Raw genomic sequence first — 20,285 nt, 5'->3', positions numbered from 1 at the left:
TGCTCACTTGAATTTTAGTCCCAGTCCAGATGAGGTGTAACTCATTTGCCTTGTACAGGCCCCATCTGCGCAAAGGCCAGACTCAATGCCCCAGAAATCTAAAGACCTCTCTCCTGCATAATTCTTCCAGCCACATTGTCATTTACACAATCTTTCACATTTGATTCTCACAAGCACAAGGTACTGAGACCAATCCTGAGAAAACTGCATTAGAGTCGCAGAGTCATACAGCATGGAAACAGACCCTACAGTCCGTCCCATCCTTGATGACCAGGTTTCCAAAACTAAATTAGCTCCATTTGGCTGTATTTGGCCCATATCCCTCTAAACCATTCCTATTCATATACCTATTGAAATATCTTTCAAATTTTGGAAGTGTACCGGTATCTACCACAGCCTCAAGCAGTTCATTGAACATACAAACCACCCTCTGTGTGAATAAATTGCCCCCAAAGTCTCTTTTAGATCTTTCTCCTCTCACCTTAAGATTATGCCCTCCAGTTTTGAACTACCCTACCCTTGGCCATTAACCTGAAATATGTCATCATGATTTTGTAAATCTCTAGTAGGTCACCCCTCAACCTCTTATGCTGCAGTGAAAAAAGTCCCAACCAATCCAGCCTCTCCTTATAATTCAAATCCTCCTGTCCAGGTAACAGCCTTGTACAATCTTTTCTGCGTCTTTTCCAATGTAATAATATCTTTCCTACAGCAGGTTCTGCTTTTCACCTCTTGGTTAACCCTCAAATTTTACTTTTAGGATCTTATCTCTCTTTCCACACACAATCTGGACCATTTATCCAACTGTTCATCCTCACTCAACATCATATCCTGCAGCACTCTGTTATATCCCCAGGAGGGCAACATATCAGCACATCATACCATCATAGAAATCATCTCCCACTCTTGCCCTTGCACTCTTGATTCCTTCAGCAACACATCAGGTGAGCCACCAGTTTGTCTCCCATCAAATTCCTTTGATGAACCATCATCCTCATCAGTATTCACAATAGAAATTTGTTGGTGAGTGACGCAAACTTAGGGCATTTCTGACCTGCCTGTACTTTCTGTACTGCTTCATGGTTATCCATTTGCTCTCTGGATTTATTCAGAAGTGTGACCACTTTATTAAATATGCTATTGATGCAGTTGACGGCTGAGTCACTTCAGTCATTGTTCAGCTTTTGAAATCTGGAGGACAAGTTTTTGTTTCTGGAGATGTTTTGTGCACGTATGATTGTCAAGGCTCTACCAATTTCCACAAGGTACAGAATGGGGATCTATTCTAGTCTTGGAACTTTTTTTAGAATTATTTGGGAGGGCTTAGGGAGCATATAGTTCCTCATTGCTTACCCCATGACAATGTCATGGCTCATAGAAATGAGAATGTCAATCATTCAGCACTATTTCCTCCTGTAGTATAAATTGTGGTGATTGTTTGAAATTTGGGATTCTGGTTATAATAATTGCAATGATGCCAGCCAACTGGACCTCATAGATGGAGTTCCCTGATTGGGGCTGTTAATCTGGTCCAATCAGGGAATCCTGGCTGACAGATATAAACAGGAGTGTCAGACATAAGAATGTAAGAACTAGGAGCAGGAGTAGGCCATCTGGCCCATCGAGCCTTCTCTGCCATTCAATAAGATCATGGCTGATCTTTTCATGGACTCAGCTCCACCTAGCCATCTGCTCACTAAAACCCTTAATTCCTTAACTGTTCAAAAATACATCTATTTTTGTCTTAAAAACATTCAACAAGACAGCCTTAGCTGCTTCACTGGGCAGGGAGTCCCACCGATTCACAAAGGAAGTTCTTCCTCAACTTAGTTCTAAATCTGCTCCCCCATATCTTGAGGGTATGCATCCTCGTTCTAATTTCACCAGCCAGTGGAAAGAAACCCCTGGTTTCAATCACCAATTTCCTTCATAATTTTATATGCTTTTTTATGTGTCTTCTAAATTCCAATGGGAATAGTCCCAGTCTACTCAATCTCTCCTCATAAACCAAATCTCTCAATTCCAGAATCAACCGAGTGAACCTCCTGTGCACACCCTCCAGTGCCAGTACATTCTTGTTCAAGGAAACTGAAACTGTACACAGTACTCCAGGTGTGGTACATCCTGTTCACCCTGACAACAGGCACTGTGGGGGTTGGATCAGTGACAAGGACTTTCCACATGTAAACAAGGGGTGACTTGGTGATGTGATACAAGTCTCTGTAGAGTTATTTATGGTGTTCTGGTGAGTGCGAGATGATTTTTTTCCACAATTGTCTCTCTTTACAGCAAAATTGAAGCTCTGTATCAACAAGAAAAGCACTTAACTCTTTCCTTTCACCTGTCTTCACCTTCTGTACATCCCTGGTACAAATATTAATCTGCCAAAAGAGCAGATAGAGTAACTTGAGTACTCCAAGAATCTACTTTTATTGCTCTTTGTTCTCACTCTTTCTTGAACATAGTAGTTGAATTTGAGTGAGGCCCTTCAGGTGGTATTGTTTTCCAAAATGGTCATTCTTAATAAGTGGGGTTCATAACCTTGCTGTCTATTTGCCAATCAAGCGCAGGAAAATTAAAGTCAGTTGAAGCAGTCCAAAAGGCAGTTGACAAAGTGCTATCTAATGGGTCAGTATGCAAGTAGGGTTTATGGTTTATAGATGATATATTAGGATGGGTGGAGAGCTAGTTAATGATCAACAAAAAGAGAACCAGAATAAAGGAATAATTTTCAAGGTGGCAACTACAGCAGTGAAGTGTCATTGCTGCTGGAGTGTCGACTGTTATGATCTTTAAAAATAAGATCACAGTGAGCCCAAAGGACCATGGGGCTGCACTCTCATGAGACAGAGACAACTGGTGGTAAGTTTAACCTGAGGGTCAGCGCACCTCAGGTGAGCGGCAAGTGTGAGAAGGCAGGGCCTTCATGGTCAACTCATCCACTACAGGAAGGCAAATGTAGAGTTGACCCTTATTGCAAGTGGGTTGATGTTTAAAAGTAAGCAATCTTGAGAAAACTGTAGAGGGCACTGGTGTGACTGCTTCTGCAGTGCCTAGTAAAGTTTCATTCTCTGCCTTTAAGGAGGGACATCCTTGTAGTGGAAGCAGTTCGGGGAAAATCATCCATGCTGCTTCCTGAGATGAGGGGTTTGGCTTATGATGAAAATGGAAGCAGGTTGAGCAAGTTCAGCCTATACCTTTTGGGGGTTTTCAAAAATGTAAGGTGATCTCACAGAAACATATAGGATTTTACAGAGTTATTTTACAGTGTTGTACAGTATTAACCAAATGCACATTGAGAGGATGTTTCCCCTTCTGGGGGAGTCTAGAACTAGGGACACAGCTTCAAAAACAAATGTCTCCCATTTAAGACAACATTGAGATAGAACTTCTACCGTCAGAGGGTCATTAGTGCATGGGAAACTCTACCACATGACTACTGAATGCTGGAGCAAGCCCAGCACATTGAATAGCTGACTCCTACACTTATTTCTATGCTAATCTGCCATATTAGGTGTAGCTGGCAGATTTAGCAGAGACCAATAATTCAAACTGGGACTGTCCTCATTTGTATGATGTAATGCATTCACACACTGGGCCAACGAGAATTTGATTCAGCATGAGTTAGGTGAAAACTTCTTAACTGTTCAAAAATCCATCTATTTTTGTCTTAAAAACATTCAACAAGGCAGCCATAACTGCTTCACCGGGCAGGGAGTCCCACAGATTCACAGAAGAAGTTCCTCCTCAACTTAGTTCCAAAACTGCTCCCCCATATTTTGAGGATATGCCTGGAGAATGTTACCCACCATATTTCTTCTTTCTCTCCTTTTGCTAAGGATCCATGCCACTGGTTGTGTGCTCAATCTAGAGGTAATTGTGCGTATAAGCTTGAATATCATTCAGGTATCAAACAGTTATTCAACAAACATTACTCCTTTGTCCAATTCTTTCTGCCAAACTGATTAACACACAGTATTCTTGATTGTTGCACAATATTTAATAACAAGTTTTGACTATATTTCTTAGATACAGAATTTCACTGGGAAACGAGACAGCTTAATGCCTTCAATTTAGCTACCCAACTTTTCACTATGAAATAAGACCATTGCTTCTATGCACCCTAATCCAATCTACAATGTGAAAAAACTACAAATAAAGAAGCTTCTCTCATCATGAGAGATGAATTGTGTATAGCTGTGTTTCACTCCATCAGTTATCCTCTGTTGAAAAGAAACATATCTCATGTGTGACAAGACAATGCATAGCTGGCTGCCTTTGTAAGATTATGTGTCCAGAATTTATCAGAATCTCTGCAGTGTGTTCAGAACTGTTGAGAAGCTCCAGTTTCAGAACAGCATCTGTTTGCATGATTATTTACACATACTGCATGAAAGTTTAAACACAAATATTGCATAGTTCGGAGGCCTTCTCCCAAAGCGAGTGACATCCGTGCATCTGAGGCAGAAACTCTGGGTTCAAGGTCACATCATGACTTATTGACCAAGGAAGGTGAGCTCATAATATAGCCAAAAAGATTGAGAATCAACATGTAAATTATTCCTACACACACCAATAACAGGTGGAATTGCTGGAAAGGAGGTTCCTGGTCAAACATGTGATTGAAGCCTCTCTTATCATTAGTTCCGGGTGGTTGCCTGCACATATAAGTCTATGGCAGCACTGCAACTCAGACTCAGGGAGCAGAAGGTTTGCTGGTTGGCTGGCGTGGATCAGATTGGTGCCAAAAACACGCAATTTGATCCCATTCTTGCTGGGGAGTATTCAGGGCCTGCCTTTTTGCCCTATCACCACACTGAGAATCAGATCCAACTTTAGACAGAAAACAGAAGATGACTGCCTGGCTAATAATAAAATAAATTTTGCCTGCACAAAGAAAATGGAAAAGAAACAACTAGAATTTGTGGGAGTGCCGTTCATTATCTCAATGAACTGTGGCTGAAATTACTTTATAGCTGTCACATGCTGAGAAAAATCATGGGTGATATTGACTATGATTCAGCAGAGTGGTTTTCAAACTTTGCTGCTTATATATCTTCAGTAAATGTGAGCACATCCTCAGAACTTCTTCTGCTAGTTTCTATTCAGCCGCATAAAGAAATGTCGTGCTGTGATGGGAGAAAAGGTTTGGGTGTGTCACCAAGTGCTAGGTAGATAACAGACAAAGGTAGCCAAACTAGAAAAGACACTTGGCCTCTGATGTTCAATGTGACTGGTTTCAAGAAACCTGATGGCCTTCGCAAGTCTCAGTTTTTGGGAACCCAAGTAGGGAGCTCTATGGTACAGAGATGAGCAAAGGATATTCTTAATATGTATTCCTGTCAACTTTTAAGTCTAGATTTCAGATTTTATGAAGGATCGTTTTAAAATAGAGAAATAAAACAGCAAGTGTTAGATCACTGGGCTGTTAAAATCTAAATTTGTCAAAAATATGAGCTAAAGTGATTCCAAGCTGTGTGATTACATATAAGGGAGGCGGTAAGAATGTCTTTAATCAGAGGATGTTGAAGCAGTGCAATGGTAGGTGTTGTAAACTCTGGTAGGGTGCATTATTGACAATTTGATCATGAGACATTGACAGCATGACTCTTGACCATTTTCTTACCAATTACAAATGTTATTGTTTTTATCTTTGCAATTAAGTTATCATTTTTATTAATTGTGAACAATAAATGCTTAATGAATGTTGTGCTAATGAAACTTGCACTCTTTGAAAGTCTATTTGTTATATTTGCAATTTTGGTTTTACACGTGCTGATAATCATAACTTGAACTTATTTGGAAGTGTGAATGCATGCAATTTTTCTTGAGTATATCATTTGGACTTTACTCACCTGGGAGTTTGTGAATGGCGCAGGGACTTATTGAGGATTGAAAGGAGTTCAGTACTACAGGACCTGGTGACGCTCAGAGACACAGGTAGTCCTGTACATGCAATGGGAAGTAATCCACCTTTCCCTCATTATCTTTGTGTTTTTTTTTCTCTCTTCCCTAAGTTTGTGTGTTTTTGTCTTCCTCTCCAACCATCTCCATGTTGTGTGCGTTTTTTCCTGCTCCCCCTCCCAATTTGTGTGCCTTGCCCCCGCTTTTCCTTCCATTGTACACAGATCTGAAAGGGTTAACATTTTAGATATAGTGTTATTACTTGGAAACTTGGGTTGTAAAGTGGAGAGAATCATGTATTTTTTAAGTTTGATTTGTATTTTTATATTGCGTGTAAGGGAAGGAAACATGGCTTCAGTATCACTTTAGATTTTTCTGTAAGTGGCCCAGGGAATTAGAATCATAGAATCCTCATGCTGGAATCCTGACAGTGTGGAAGCAGGCCATTCAGCCCATTGAGTGCACTTGCCCATCTGAAGAGCATCCTACCCACACCTACTCCATGCCTGTAACTCTGCATTTCCAATGGTTAATCCATCTAACCAGCACATCTTTGGAGTGTGGGAGAAAACTGGTGACACCCAGAGGAAACTCACGCAGGCACAGGGAGAATGTGGAAGCTCCACACAGCCAGTTGCCAGAGGCTACAATCGAGCCCTGGCCTTGGTGCTGTTGGGCAGCAATGGCAGCCATTGAGCCACAGTGCCTCCCATATTGCAAGTTTGTGGATACATGCATTTTAAATGAGTGCTTATAGCCACGATAATGAGCTTGATGTAAACAGTACAGTGAATTATAAACAAGGTTAGAAGACAAAAGTCCTGGAGGAACACAGCAGGCCAGGCAGCATCAGGGAGCAGGAAAGTTGATGCTTTGGATTGGGGCCCTGCTTCAGAAATTCCTGAAGAAGACTCCTGACCAGAAATGTCAACTTTCCTGCTCCTCTGATGCTGCCCGGCCTGCTGTGTTCCTCTAGCTCTGCACTGTGTTGTCTCTGACTCCAGCATCTGCAGCTCTTGCTGCCCTCAAAAGACAAAAATACTGTTGTCATCTCATGATAGGATTTTAGTTGACTGAAAGATACAGCCATCCAGAATGTTAGGCAGGTACAGTCAGCGTGAAAAATACACTGTTAGTTTCACAGTTCCAGGGCTGGGCTGAATGGTCTCCTCCTGTAATAACGCTGTGTTTCCAGGGGCAATGTCCCAAATGGTTGAGAGGGAAATGTCAGAAGCAGAAAACTGCTGGACCTGATGGTATGTAAAACCCAGTTGTTTTGTTTGAAAACATTTAGAAGTCAGGAAGAAGGAAGCTCCAGGAACCAATTGCAGTCATGCCAAATGAACAAGAGACTGTAGAGGTGAAACAGGGTGACTCTTCCTTCACAAGGATTTGAGTGTCTGAAAGGCTGTTGTTTGGTCAATCTATTGAATCTATATTTCTGATATTCATCATAATATAACGTCAAATAATGTTTGCATAGGAATGCTTGTGGCAATCCTCAACAAAGATTAGTCCTGAGAATGGTGAAAGCATTTCAGACCTGGTAAGAGACAGGTTGCAACAGGAGAGTTAGCAGCTCCCTGGAGAAGGAGAATTAGTCATTCTGAAGCAGATCCAGGTTGCATTGCAAGTTGGTGGTCTGTGGCAGTAGTACTGAGTCAGGAAATGAGCAGACAATTGAGTAAAGAAGGAAATTCCTGGCGTTTCAGGGGAAACAATAAAATGGCAGAGTGTTCCAGTCTGGTCTAAACTGACCACTGCCAGAATAGCATGTGGATAGCACAAAGTACAGCAACAGAAATGGAATGAAACAGCCATGAAAGAACTTTGAATCTGAGTTTAAGACCCAGCGTCATTGCAAAGCTAGTCATTAAAGCCGTATGTGGGCATGATTAAAGACTGAGCAGACCCAGTCTAACAGGGACAGCAAGTTTGGGAGGCATTTTTCAGATGCAGATAAAGCAGGAGACGTTTCACAGGAACTTCAATAAAGTCAAAAATAACTGATTTAATCTGTAAAGAGTGACAGTGTAAAACAGTATATAAGGTGAGAATCTTAATGAAGTCAAGCACAGGGGAGTTCATACAGTGAAATTGCAAGAAAAGCGAGTCTGTCATTTAGCCATAAAAAGCAGCTATCCTTCATTTCATAAGAAGTTTGGGCTTCTCCATATCAGGTGCAAAATGTTAGAAAATGCTCCAAGGCCCTAGCAGAAGAACTGCATTTATGTGAAATACAAGTTTTTTACCAAAATATTTAATGATGTCAGAAAGACATGACATCAACAGTAATATTGTCAGGAAGAATTAATCCCACAGCAGGGCCAAGCAGATTGAAAATGTGGAAATCTTCCAAATAGCTTCCAAGTCAGATGCCAAATCCAAAACTGAACAAGTAAATCTACTTCTATTCATGGCTGAGCGCATATTTGGTGTTATTATTTATCACCAAGGAGTAAAAGAAGCAACAGAAATATCAAGAGCTATTGAAAGCTTTCAACAATTAGTTCAACCTCAGAACTGGTGAAATACTTGAAAAAGCAATATTTAACAAAAACATTTCATTGAGAAATGTGACTATGGTGGCTGTAAACCTCAGAATTCATAAGGGACAGAACTGCTACAGGCTGATGTGTGTTTATCAAATGTGTAACAGCCCACAGAAGATCTGACTCCAGAGAAAGCCATTTAGAGAATTAAGTTTTAAGAGATCTCGAGAACTTGGACAGTCTTTTATAACAGGCAAACAACCAGAGAAAGGATCATTCCAAAGTCAGAAGCCTCTATTCATGTATAAGAAATTGCGAACTGAAAATGCTACTAATGTACTCAATTTTGGAGTGCATCTCTTTAAGCATTAAGGGTTTACAAATGAAACACTTTGGGAGTGTGGTCCAAAACCCCAAAACATTATTCATTTCAAACAACATAAAAAAGTAAGCATTTTCAGCTCCAGCAAAGACTACAAGATTACCCAAGTCTTTCCTTTAAGATCATAAAATGTTAGAGTGTAAGTAGGCCATTTGATTTCTTGGGACCACTCTGACATTCAATGAGGTCATGGCAGATCTGATCATCTTCAACTTCACTTCCCTGCCCTTTCTTCATAATCCTTGGTCCCCGTAACAATTAGAAGTCAGTCTGTGACAGCCTTGCATATAGTGAACAATCAAACCTCAACAATTGTTTCTGATTGAAAAAAAATTCCACTGATTCACCACCCTGTGAGGGCAGTTCCTCCTCTTCTCTGTGTTAAATGTTTGACCTCTAACTGTGAGATTCTACCCTCTGGTCCAGTCTCACAAGAGGAAATGATCTCTCTGTATCAACCTTGTCAAACACCTGAAGTTATACCAATAAGGACTCTTCTCATTCTCTTAAGCTCCAATGAATACAAGGCCATCCGCTCAACCTCCCTACATGTGACAATCCCTCCATAACCAGAATGAACTCAGTGAACCTCCTCGAAGCTGCCTCAAATGCCACTTTGTCTTTCCATATAAACTGTTTCCATTTAAACTGTTCATAGAATTCCAGTTGGGTTCTCACCGGTGCCTTGTACAGTCTTAGCAAGACTTCCTTATTTTGCATGTTATTTCCTTTGAAACAAAGGTCAGCACTCCATTTGCCTTCCCTGTGACTTGCTGAACTTGGGTGCAACCTATTTGCAATTCATGCACTACAATCCCCCAAATCCTTCTATACTGCAGCTTTCTGCAGTCGTTCCCGAGATAGGGTTAGGGTTAGCTTGTCTATTCTTCCCACCAAAGGATAGCACCTCACATTTTCCAATGCTATATTACATCTGCCATGACTTTGGCCTCTCATTTAACCTGTCTGTATTCCCTCCTTGAGTCTTCCTCATTACTTCTCATCTATTGTTGTGTCATCTGCAAACTTAATGATAGCACATCCAGTTCCATCATCCAAGATAATATATTTTGTTAAGAATTATGGCCAAAACACGGATCCCTGTGGCACTCCATTAGTCACTGTTGCTCAACTGCTAATGTCTCCCATTCCAATTATTCCTCAAACTAGTTATTTATCCCCTTAAATGGTCTTTCTGTGTAATTTATTCTACAAATCAATTGCTTTTCTTGTGAAATGAAGTTGCACATGACAGTTGTTCTAACTTATCAGTGATTTTACCCAGTATTTCAATCCTGGTGAACAAAGTGATTGACTGATTTTGAAATTTCTACATGGGCGACAGGAGTGCGAAGTCTGAGAGACATCTGAATTTCAGCAGAAGCTTGGTGTTTTGGGACCTCTGAAGCCTTTGCGGGGCTCTTTTTTTTTGATACACATGAGATACGATAGACCCATCAGTGGTTCATCAAGAAATATAGGCTGAGGTTGGAATGAGAATTTCCATTCTACCATGCCTGTGACTTGGGGATTTTCCAGCATTATACAACTTTACAAACACCCTGCCACATATTCCAGGCTCTTGTATTATGAAGTTTTTATCGGTTGCTTTAAAAAAATGCTAAATCCTTACAGAAATGTGATCCTCAGAGTTTGCAACTTAACAGAAATCAAATAATAATCATTAGCATTTACTGCAGCATGGACTGCAAGAGCTGTTGTTTTCTCATGTTTCAGCAATCTGCATAAATAATAAATGTAGGAAAAAGTAGCATCAATGTGAGATGTTTATGGCCTTGTTATGACATCAATCTCAGTAAATAATCACCATAAGCAGAATATTTATATTGGACATGGTGTCACTTATTCTGAAGCTGTTTCCACAACCCCATATGCAGATCCATTGTGAGTGAATGAATATTCACTTCCTCACAAAATGAGGTCTTACCCATTCTTGTGCATTTGAATAAAAGTATAAATTACATTTTAGAGGTGACAAGATCACTTTCTCCCCGCTTGTAAATGTTGGGTAAATAGTCACATCACATGCTACTTTCCCATTGGGATCATCTCCAACAACTTACATTTTTCATGTTAAATTGTGAGGGTAAATGCAGTGCTTTTGACACTGTCCATCTCTATGATGCCAATATCAAACGGAGGTTAATTCATTACACATTTGATTCATTCCTCAGGATAGTGTTTTATTTTGGCACCAAAAGCTGAACTAGAACTCAAACCTGCCTGGTCCCTATGAGTGGGATTGAATGAGTTTATTGCAGAAGCATAATTGCTTTTCAGTGATACTGCAATTCTACTGTTGCAATTTTCATGTACAGTTATTTGAATTTTGTTACAAACACATGGAAGATAACAGATAATGGTGTAACTCTATAAGCTGTTACATAGATAAATGATAGAGTTGTTCTTAATTGATGAAGATTAAACATTAGAATATAGAGTTATAAAAAAGTAGTTCATACTAACATTAAAAATAACACATTTTCTGATACTTTAGGTGGGTAAAGTATCCAGGGCTATACTGATACAAACAGTGGATCGCATTATAATCCATTCTCATGTATGTGCTTCCAAGACTCATTATCATGAATGCATCCAACTGCATGTTTCTAACAAATGCTTTATTACAACAAATTGGTTGGAAATATTGCGGCCCTTTATCAAATAAAGTGCAACTGTTCCACTGCCATGAATTATTAACAGCTTTATATTAAGAGAAGACATAATTACTGCAGTGGGGTTACAGTACATTAGATTTAATGATAATGATTTGTGAAAGCAAATGTATTATCGCATATTTGAATACAAATACTCCGTTTGGTACCACTTTAATATCAAACAGTTCACCGACCAAAAAAAGCAAGCATTATATGCATGTCCTCAATATATAGTCAAATAAAGGGTTTTTTAAATAGGGGATTATAGGACTTGTTTCCTTTACTGTGTATTCTGATTTTGCAATCGGAATGTAACGTATCATAGTGAATAATCAATGAAGTGTTTCATATCCCATTGACAGACAGGTAATAATATTATTTCCTTTGTTTAACATATTCCCTTATTTAACATCTTCACTTGTTTTGTGACAATGATGAAACCAAACCTTTTGAACCCTGGTTCATAGATTGACTTTAATAAATGGGTAACTCAGGCAGGTGTTTACAACAAATTATTGCAGCGCAAGATTCTTTATCAAGTCTCTCGCGCCTCCTCCGGTAATATAAATTCATATTAGAATATGAAGTTTAGAAGCATGTGGATCATTTACTGCAGTCTAATGGGGCGCTTGGATGGAGTGAAATAGACTTCACGATGTGCTTCAACAGCAAAAAAAAGGTTCAGAATAAATATGCTGGAAACGCTAACGAAATAGCACGTTTCAGTTTCTATGCAAAGTCATCTCTTACTCAGCTTCTCAAAAGAGTAAATTGATAATACTCCTTCACAGCCAGTGAAACATGTTTACGGCGCGTGAAACTGTAAGTAAGGAGCAGGGCGGGACGGGATTTCGAACAGTTCATGTTGTAAATTCTCCGCGGGCAGCACCCCCCCCCCCCCCATGTGATTCCTGGCGTAGAACAGGATTGGAAAGAGTAGGGGGGGAGACATGCGCACAGTCTGTGTGTGCCTGGGAGATGGGCTGAGCTTTCAGAGTACCGCTCAGCGCTTCCCCCCTCTTTTTCTCTCTCTGTTCACTCACACTCTGGCAGCTCGCTGCCTCTCCCGTTACACGGAAGGTTCCTGGTGCTGATCTGTGATCCTCTTACACATACAGCCCCTTCGGAGTTCCTGTTTCCGCCGAATACTGCCTGACGCGATCAAACACCAGTGGATCCACCGTCTAATGTGCATATTTACATACACAGAAAACATCCTTCAACCGAACGGGGAAAGGAAGCGACCTCAGAGCTAAGCGGAGCCCGGAGCCTCCCTGACCCGGAGTGGCAGGTCTGTACCCCGTATCTCTGTGTGTGTATCGCTGCTTTACTCCTCTGTGCGGGCAGGGACGAGCAGTGTATACCAAGCTGGAGCTCTCTGTTGCCGGCCCTGCTGCTTCTTGTTGTTGATGCTGCTCCTCCCAGGAAATAGCGGTCGGCGGCTTTAGACATCATCACTATCCACCCCCATCTGCTTTACCGTTAACTCCAGCAGGGGCCCGGGCTCTTCAATGTTGGCATAACACTCAGTGGGGAAGGGGAAAAGGCAATGGGACTTAACAGTGCGCTGAGCTGGAAGGACTTGCTGTTTAAAGAAGGCCCTTTTTTAAAAAAAATGCTTATTGGTTATTCATTCCAGGCAGGTAGGGTAAACATGAGTTATTTTGCCTTTTATCTGTGATTTCTCTCAAGTGCTTCAAAGTCGACAAGGTTTTTTTTTGAGGGGAGAATTCATTTTGGGGAAATGGATGTTTTCAAAAAGATATAAAATTCTGTGTAGTTTTAATCTGTAAAGAACATGTTTACATCTCGGAAGGAGCGATTTTGTTCTGTACGTCACATGGGAATGGCTGCTAAATTAGGCTGGGTGGGTTTTACTTTTGAAGGCGGGTTCACGTTTGAAATTGGTGACTGGTTTCAGTGTGAACTAACGGGATTAGAGATATACCACAAGGGGAGGCTTTCCTGCTGTGCCGCCGCCTCCGCTGAAGTTCTGTCAGGTACAGTATCTGACCAGGGCGCGTGTGGATTTCCAACCTGAAATAGACAACGCTTAAGCGGAAAATGACCTCTTCTTGACTTGAGAAGTGTGGTGGATTCTGGATTAAACCCAAAGGAACGGCGACTTTTGGCGGGGACTAGTATCAATTTTAATGAGTAGGAGAAGTTTGAAATGCATTCAGCTCGTGGCCAGATGTGTCAGAGTGCACTTTAATGCCCAGAGTGGACGCTTGTTAACTGGGGAGCTGAACGGGAGGTTAGCGCCGCCGGGGGAAGAAGGTGCTATTCATAGGCCCCCGGCGACAGTCTCCATGTAATGAATGGCGCAAAGAGCAAATTGATTTGTCTGTTCTCGCAGCAGGCGGAATGGGTGTATGCAAAACTTGGAGTGAACCTAGAAGTGCTGGCGAGGCTTGGGTTAAGACAGGAAAGGAGCTGTTCGGATGTGGTATCACCCATCTCCGGAACAGGTGGGACTTGAACCCAAGCCGGACCTTCCAGCCTGGGATATTACAAATGTGCCCCAATGTCCTATAAATAGGTTTTATGCAATTACCGTCATTTAGTATTACTCAGCAGTAGGTACGGTTCAGATGAACACTGTGAATATGCGAGCAATTGCAGAGTGAGATACATCAGCTAACTGAAACGCAGTTAGAAATGACCAAACGGTCAAGAACAAGTGCTGTGACTGGTGTAGGATTAGCTTCTGAACCTGTTTAGGAGCTAAGGTTCATTTTAAGAGCAACTTCATGTCATGCGCGTTCTCACTGAAGTATTGGAACCTCTCAAGATTCTTGTTTGGACGTGTGATGTTTTGTTTTTGTGTCGAACTGACTACTGGTGAAATAGTGCATCATATATAATAATATGTATTCTTGGTTTAAACCAGGAAAGTAAGTCCGTCATGATAAATTAAGTTGCTGAAAGAAAGTTCAATCAGATATTAAGAACATACAATTAAACAGCACAGAAGCAGGCCAGTCAGCCCATTGTGCTGGTGATCTTTGAAAGCACGATGCGCTTCTTTTCAGTCCTGTGCTGTTTCCCAAAGCTCTGCAAGGTTTGTTTATTTCTCAAGTATTTGTGCTGTTCTTTTGTTGAAAGTTTCCATTGTGCCTGCTTCCACCATCCTCTTCGGCACTGCATTGCATTTCAGGTGATGGATGATGACAGCGACTTAATGATCAGGGAAGTTGAAGTGAAAGCATTACGTCTGTTCAAAATAGTGTGAGTTGAATGGCCTTTCTTGTGTACATAGTGCCGTCTCTGAATTGTGTGCATAACTAATTACTTTTTTATAAAAAAGTGTTGCAAAAGTGACAGTTCACCTGAATGCCATATTGTAAATGCATGGTGTTATTTGTTGATTGGAGTAGAGATTGTTTTCATCTCTAGTGAGAAAATCTTAGACATTACATGTCCTTTGATCTGAATCTTTTTGCTGAAATCTGTGCCTCAAATTTATGTGATGCTGTCTTAGTAAGCAAAGCGATGCATTTATCGATCGGAAATGAAAGTAAAATCCGACCAGGTTTCAGGCTGAGAGACTGTGTGTTTACTATTTAAGTGTGTTAGCACTTAAATAGTATTTTACAGGTACTTGATGGCTTAGCAATGGTGGTCGTAACCATGGGACCAATGTGTTTGTCTGTGTTTTTAACCTAGTTGGTGCCAAAGAGAGTGATTTCTAACCTGGTTACCAAGGTGAAATTATACTGATGGGCTCGGGTAAAATTTGAGGATAACTATGAAGGGATATTACAATGTACAGATCAGTGTACCAAATGTATGATTTATTTCAGGTTTTACATTATTCAATCACTTGCTGTATATATCAAACCTGTCAGCCAAGTGTTCTGGTGGGAGGGTGGATATTAAAGGAGAGCATGTTTTTATATTTTTTTAAGAGGTAGTGGGAACTGCCGATGTTGGAGAATCCAAGATAACAAAGTGTGGAGCTGGATGAACACAGCAGGCCAAGCAGCATCTTAGGAGCACAAAAACTGATGTTTTGGGCCTAGATCCTTTTGTGCTCCTAAGATGCTGCTTGGCCCGCTTAATTCATCCAGCTCCACACTTTGTTATTTTTTTTTCGTTGGCTTTTAAACTGTGATTAAAAATCTGTTCCTTTCAGGCATGTTTTTGCTGTGGGTTGCCTTCAGCCCATGTTTAAGCATTATTATAACCGAGAGTGACATCCGAGCACTTGGTGGCAGGCGGTAGATATTGGATACAGTCAAAGCAATGTACTGCGTGGAAAGAGACTCTTTGGTTGAACTTGTCTATGCCGACCAGATATCCTAAATTAAGCTAGCCTGAGCTGCCGATGGTAGCAGTAGGAAGAAGTTCAGATCTGGTAAAAGATTTCCATGTGATATGCTGTTCTTGCTTCCACTTAGGCAGTAATCCCACTAGATATAGTGAAGCATAATTCTTGTAATACAACTTTGAGCTCTGAAATCAGTGCAGTGAGTGAGCTAATTGGTTTAACAGTTATCAGGCAATTGCCATCATCAGCCCTCTGGCTTTCCAACACACATGGCATTCCTGAATTCAGATAAGCTGTACAAATGCTTGGGGTACAAGAGAAGGTCAGAAGCTGGGCATTCTGGAGCAAGTAATCTCCTCCTAACGTCCCAGGTCTTTCTGCCATCCACAAGGCACAAACTGTAACTGTGATGGAATACTTTGCTGAGTGCAGCCCTAATGACATGAAAAGTCTTGAAGCCATTTAAGACCGAATAGCCTGCTTGACTGATGGAGTGACTGTCCCCTCAGTTCACTCCCTCTACCACCAGCACGTAATGGCACCAATGTTTACCATATACAAGACACACTGCAGCAACTGCCCAGGGCTCTATTGACAGCATCTTCCAAACTTGCAACTTCTGCAAGAAAATAAGTCAAGGATAACAGATGCATAGGACAGCTCGACCTACAACTGCCTCTCCAAGTGATAGTGATAAGCAATTTGATTGAGAAACAGGATTGGGTACTATTGATGAGGTTGTGGAAGCTGGCTGCAAGTTTGTGTGATGTTGCCAAGAGAGAGCATGTTAATGATGAAGATGAAGCGACCAAAGCTGTCTCATGATAGCAACAAGGTTGTGAAGAGAAACCCATGCTCGAGACACTGCAGCTAATGATTAGATAAAGTGGAACTGAGTGAGGCTTTTGGAAGAGTGTTACTGGAGGTGTGAGACTGTGTGCATAAAATTCAAGGACGAAAGATGTACCACAAATCCTGAGTAGGCCTGGATATGTGTTTTTGTTTAGCATGGTGAGAACAGCTTGTCTGACTCAGACAGAAACCAGGAGGTCATGCGGGTGTGCTTCAGGCTTTACAATAACACGACTCTGGCAACTTTACTGGGGTGGGTTGATGGGTCTTGAACCTTCTAAGGAAAGTACAAGAGCTAGCCTAAAACCTTAAAACATAAAGGCTTTTTACAAAATACATTAAAAGCATATTCTCACATTCATATATGTTTATTCATAGCATGTAAACGGTTTTTTAATATGCTGAATGTTAAATTGCTGTATTCCTGTCTATTCATGGGCATGTTAATTTTTAAGTGTCAAATGGTGTGAGATTGAAAATAGTTTGGGAAGCATTGCTTTAGGTCAGAAAGAACTGGACAACAAATGAGATGCAATGTCTTTATGATTGAAGAGGCAGTTTTCCTAGTTTTGTCATTATGATGTACAAGAAGCATGATTGACAGGTATTGTTTTTGCACAATACTTCAAAGCGCCATGTTTGCATGACAAAGATTAGGAAAATGTTCAGATTTTGGACAACTGCACACCTGTGTTGTCCCTCGCAGAGTGGACTTGGAAGTGACAATTTTTTGGTTTCAGTCGTTCATGTACTTGTTTGTAACATACCAGGCTTTGTCTGATTTTTGTGATGTAATAGGGTTAGGATTAATAATATATAATATAACATATATTAATAATATGTGACAAGATGAAGCCACAGTAAGATATTTCTTAAAGTTAACATTTTCGGTCTATCTGACAGTGTAAATATTCTCTCTCGGAAGAAATCAAACGTGCCATAGTTTTAAAAAGTCGGACTGCGACAAGATTGAACTGTCAGAATCGAAGTTCATTGTTCATAGTACTGGGTACAGATGGCACACCCAACCTGTTTGGGGGTTACTATTTAACTTCCTGAAAAACAAAGGCATCTGTTTAAAATGATGATTCAACATTATTTTTCAGTAATCCTTGGAATACTCAGACATGAGTACTTCCAAGAATTAATGGAACTTTTTTACTGCGCAAAGCTCCTTGTGAAATCGTTTGGATTTAAAGTTCATGGAAATGTTCAGAATCAAATGCTAAAATGAGAACCATCAGCTGGCCAATTCATTTCTAGTGGATACTATGACATGAAAGAGTAATTGTTTCTTACTGGTCAAATTTTTTTACATCAGCATGATGTAAAATTGTCATTGTTTTTGTGCCAAATTTGTGACTGGAAAAGAAGTTTTGGAAGAGAGGATGCCCAGAAATCTCAGCTGAACTTGTTGTGACTTGTAATTTCTTTTTCATATTAATGCTTCAAAAAGATAAATAACTAAGGCCTTCACATCATAATATAAGCTAATGGTGGGGGGGTGGTGGGGAGTGTAGGGAAGAAATTAAAATCAGACTTCTGGTATCTGGTCTCTGTGACAGAAATTCCCTGATGGCTACATCCAATGTTGGACTGTTGTCAGAAAGCAGCTGAAAGATGATTCTACAAATAAATCAAGTAGTAGAGAGGTGCGTGTTGCAATGTTGGGACACATCGGAATAAAGATTTGCGTAAGCTGGACGGTTGATTTGGTCAGATTTGTTTTTGAATTTAGTGTCACGGATGGGACGGTAGACGCCATTTTTTCCCCTCTTATGAATGCAGTGGTTCATTGTCTAATCCGTGAAGTGGTCCGATCAGTCTCACTGAAACCTGCCCTCTGGGGTAGGCGTGCAGGTTTCTTGACGGGAGACTGGCAAAGGCAGAATTAGCTTGTGGTTGGAAAGGCTGTGGTTGACCTTTCATCCTTCACTGAGTGAGGCCTCAGTGCCTGTTTGAGGGTTTGAACGTTAGGTGGGGGCACTGGGGTGTGTGGTTGGCTGCTGAGAGGAAAGACCCTGCCCTTGTTGTAATACCCTTGCTCTCCCTTCTCCCGGCAGCCCCAATTCATGAAACTCCATGACCTAACATATATTAAATATAACCAGGGTTTCCCTGTGCTTCTGCGACTCTGTAATCTGGCTTTCTGGCAGCATCTTTTGGCGTCCTCCATTGTCACTGGTGAGTGGAGCAGTGTCTGACCTCTGATCAGCTCTTAATAGATGAGACTTCAGCCCCCAAACCTCATGCCTCAACAAAATTCCACTTCAATTTCTGCAAAGTGGCAATGGCTTCAGAACTAACCTGCTCAGATTTCTTTAAGTCATTGCTTAAGGCCACGAATGAGCTTGTTGAGTGGGGAGATTTAGCTTTCAGTTTTGAAACCACAGCACTGAGAAGATGGTGGTGATGTAGCAGGGAACAGACTGCAGCAGCCCTGAGGAGTGAAGACTGCGAGACGTCCACACAGTCTTAGCAGCAGCAATAATTTAGAATTGTTAGCCACAAGAAATTGCCAAAGTACGCAAGATTTGGTTCAGGTAGAATTAAAACCAGAAATTTCTGATTTTTTTTGTATTCTAAACATTGTTGGAAAAACGAAATGAGAGGCTCACGTTTTGAAGTGCAGATGTTTTATTTATGGCCACTCTTCCTCCTCTCTCTACTGGCCTAGTGCTTATTTTTACTTTATGCCTGTGATATTTAGGAGGTTCCTCTTTTTTTTGAATTTAAAGACATGACATAAATAGTTGCTTTTATCACTGTTAACACTGACTAGATGTATGGCTGTCTTTTCCCTTTTGGGGTGGTTTATGGATGTATTAACTAAGGAGGTCCATCTCCTGTCAAACAACATTATGCTAAAGAATTGACATGAATTATCAAGCCCTGATTTAGAAAGACAAGAGCCTTGATGAAAATGGCATATAAAACAGTGCGCTTTGACAGTTCTCATGATGTTAACATTCTAATTATCTCCAGTAAGATTTTGGTTTTGAATTTTGGGGTATTTGTAATTCCTGAGAAGCTAGATTAATTTTTACATGAGATATAAGATAACGTTGAAAAATCTTAACTCTAAAATGGCTTGACTTCCCTGTACATAGGGACAGTCAACACAAGTTGTTGCTTTTGTCTTTTTAAAGCAGTATCCTGAAAATTGGCCACAATGACTGAGTGGAGCAGGCTTTCGGGGGAATGGTTTGGCTGTTGGACATGAGATGCAGAATTTTAGTTCCAAGGATGGAACCCCAATCTCATGATGACTCCAACCCTGCACTACGTGGAAACATGCACACTGCTTGATTATCTCAAATGTCACTTTCTCTGTCTAATTAATGGTAACAGATGTGGGAAGTGAGCAGGACCAAGTAAGAACAGACCTGATGTTTAAATGGAAGGATGAAATTTGTCCACACTATGGGAGCCCAAAGTGGGCCCTCCAGCTTATGCAGTTGGTAGATTTCGATGGGCAGTTGCCCATATAATGTAGTGTTTGAAAGCAGAAAGCTGTCTGAGGCTTGATTTTTGTTTTGTTCTAGATCAAGCAATGATGCAAGGCCTGGCAGATGACGTAACTCTTGCCAAGAACTTTGCTCAACACATGTTTATTCTCAAATCCTGCTGTGCACAATTTTTTTGAGCGCATCATTGTCTGCTAATTTACGACCTCCTATGCAATCCCATTTATTTGTGAATTG

The 20,285-nt window shown here is 40.8% G+C and overlaps 1 protein-coding gene across 18 annotated transcripts in view; it reads left to right on the top strand.

The window, feature by feature from the left end:
* The first annotated feature begins 12,395 nt into the window (after positions 1 to 12,395).
* Positions 12,396 to 20,285, top strand: part of LOC125455632 (alpha-(1,6)-fucosyltransferase) — a 658,909-nt gene continuing 651,019 nt past the window's right edge. For 12 of the 18 annotated variants that reach the window (XM_048537870.1, XM_059649243.1, XM_059649239.1 and 9 more), the window contains exon 1: positions 12,398 to 12,747. The gene's annotated coding sequence lies outside the window, so the exon portion shown is untranslated. Of the gene's footprint in view, positions 12,748 to 12,948; positions 13,100 to 13,437; positions 13,457 to 20,285 lie in introns of those variants that run through there. The other 6 variants (XM_059649254.1, XM_059649252.1, XM_059649251.1 and 3 more) reach the window with 4 other exon arrangements.

This window comes from Stegostoma tigrinum, chromosome 10 (assembly GCF_030684315.1).
Source record: "Stegostoma tigrinum isolate sSteTig4 chromosome 10, sSteTig4.hap1, whole genome shotgun sequence".
NCBI lineage: Eukaryota > Metazoa > Chordata > Chondrichthyes > Orectolobiformes > Stegostomatidae > Stegostoma > Stegostoma tigrinum.
This window is presented reverse-complemented; position numbering and strand designations above follow the sequence as displayed.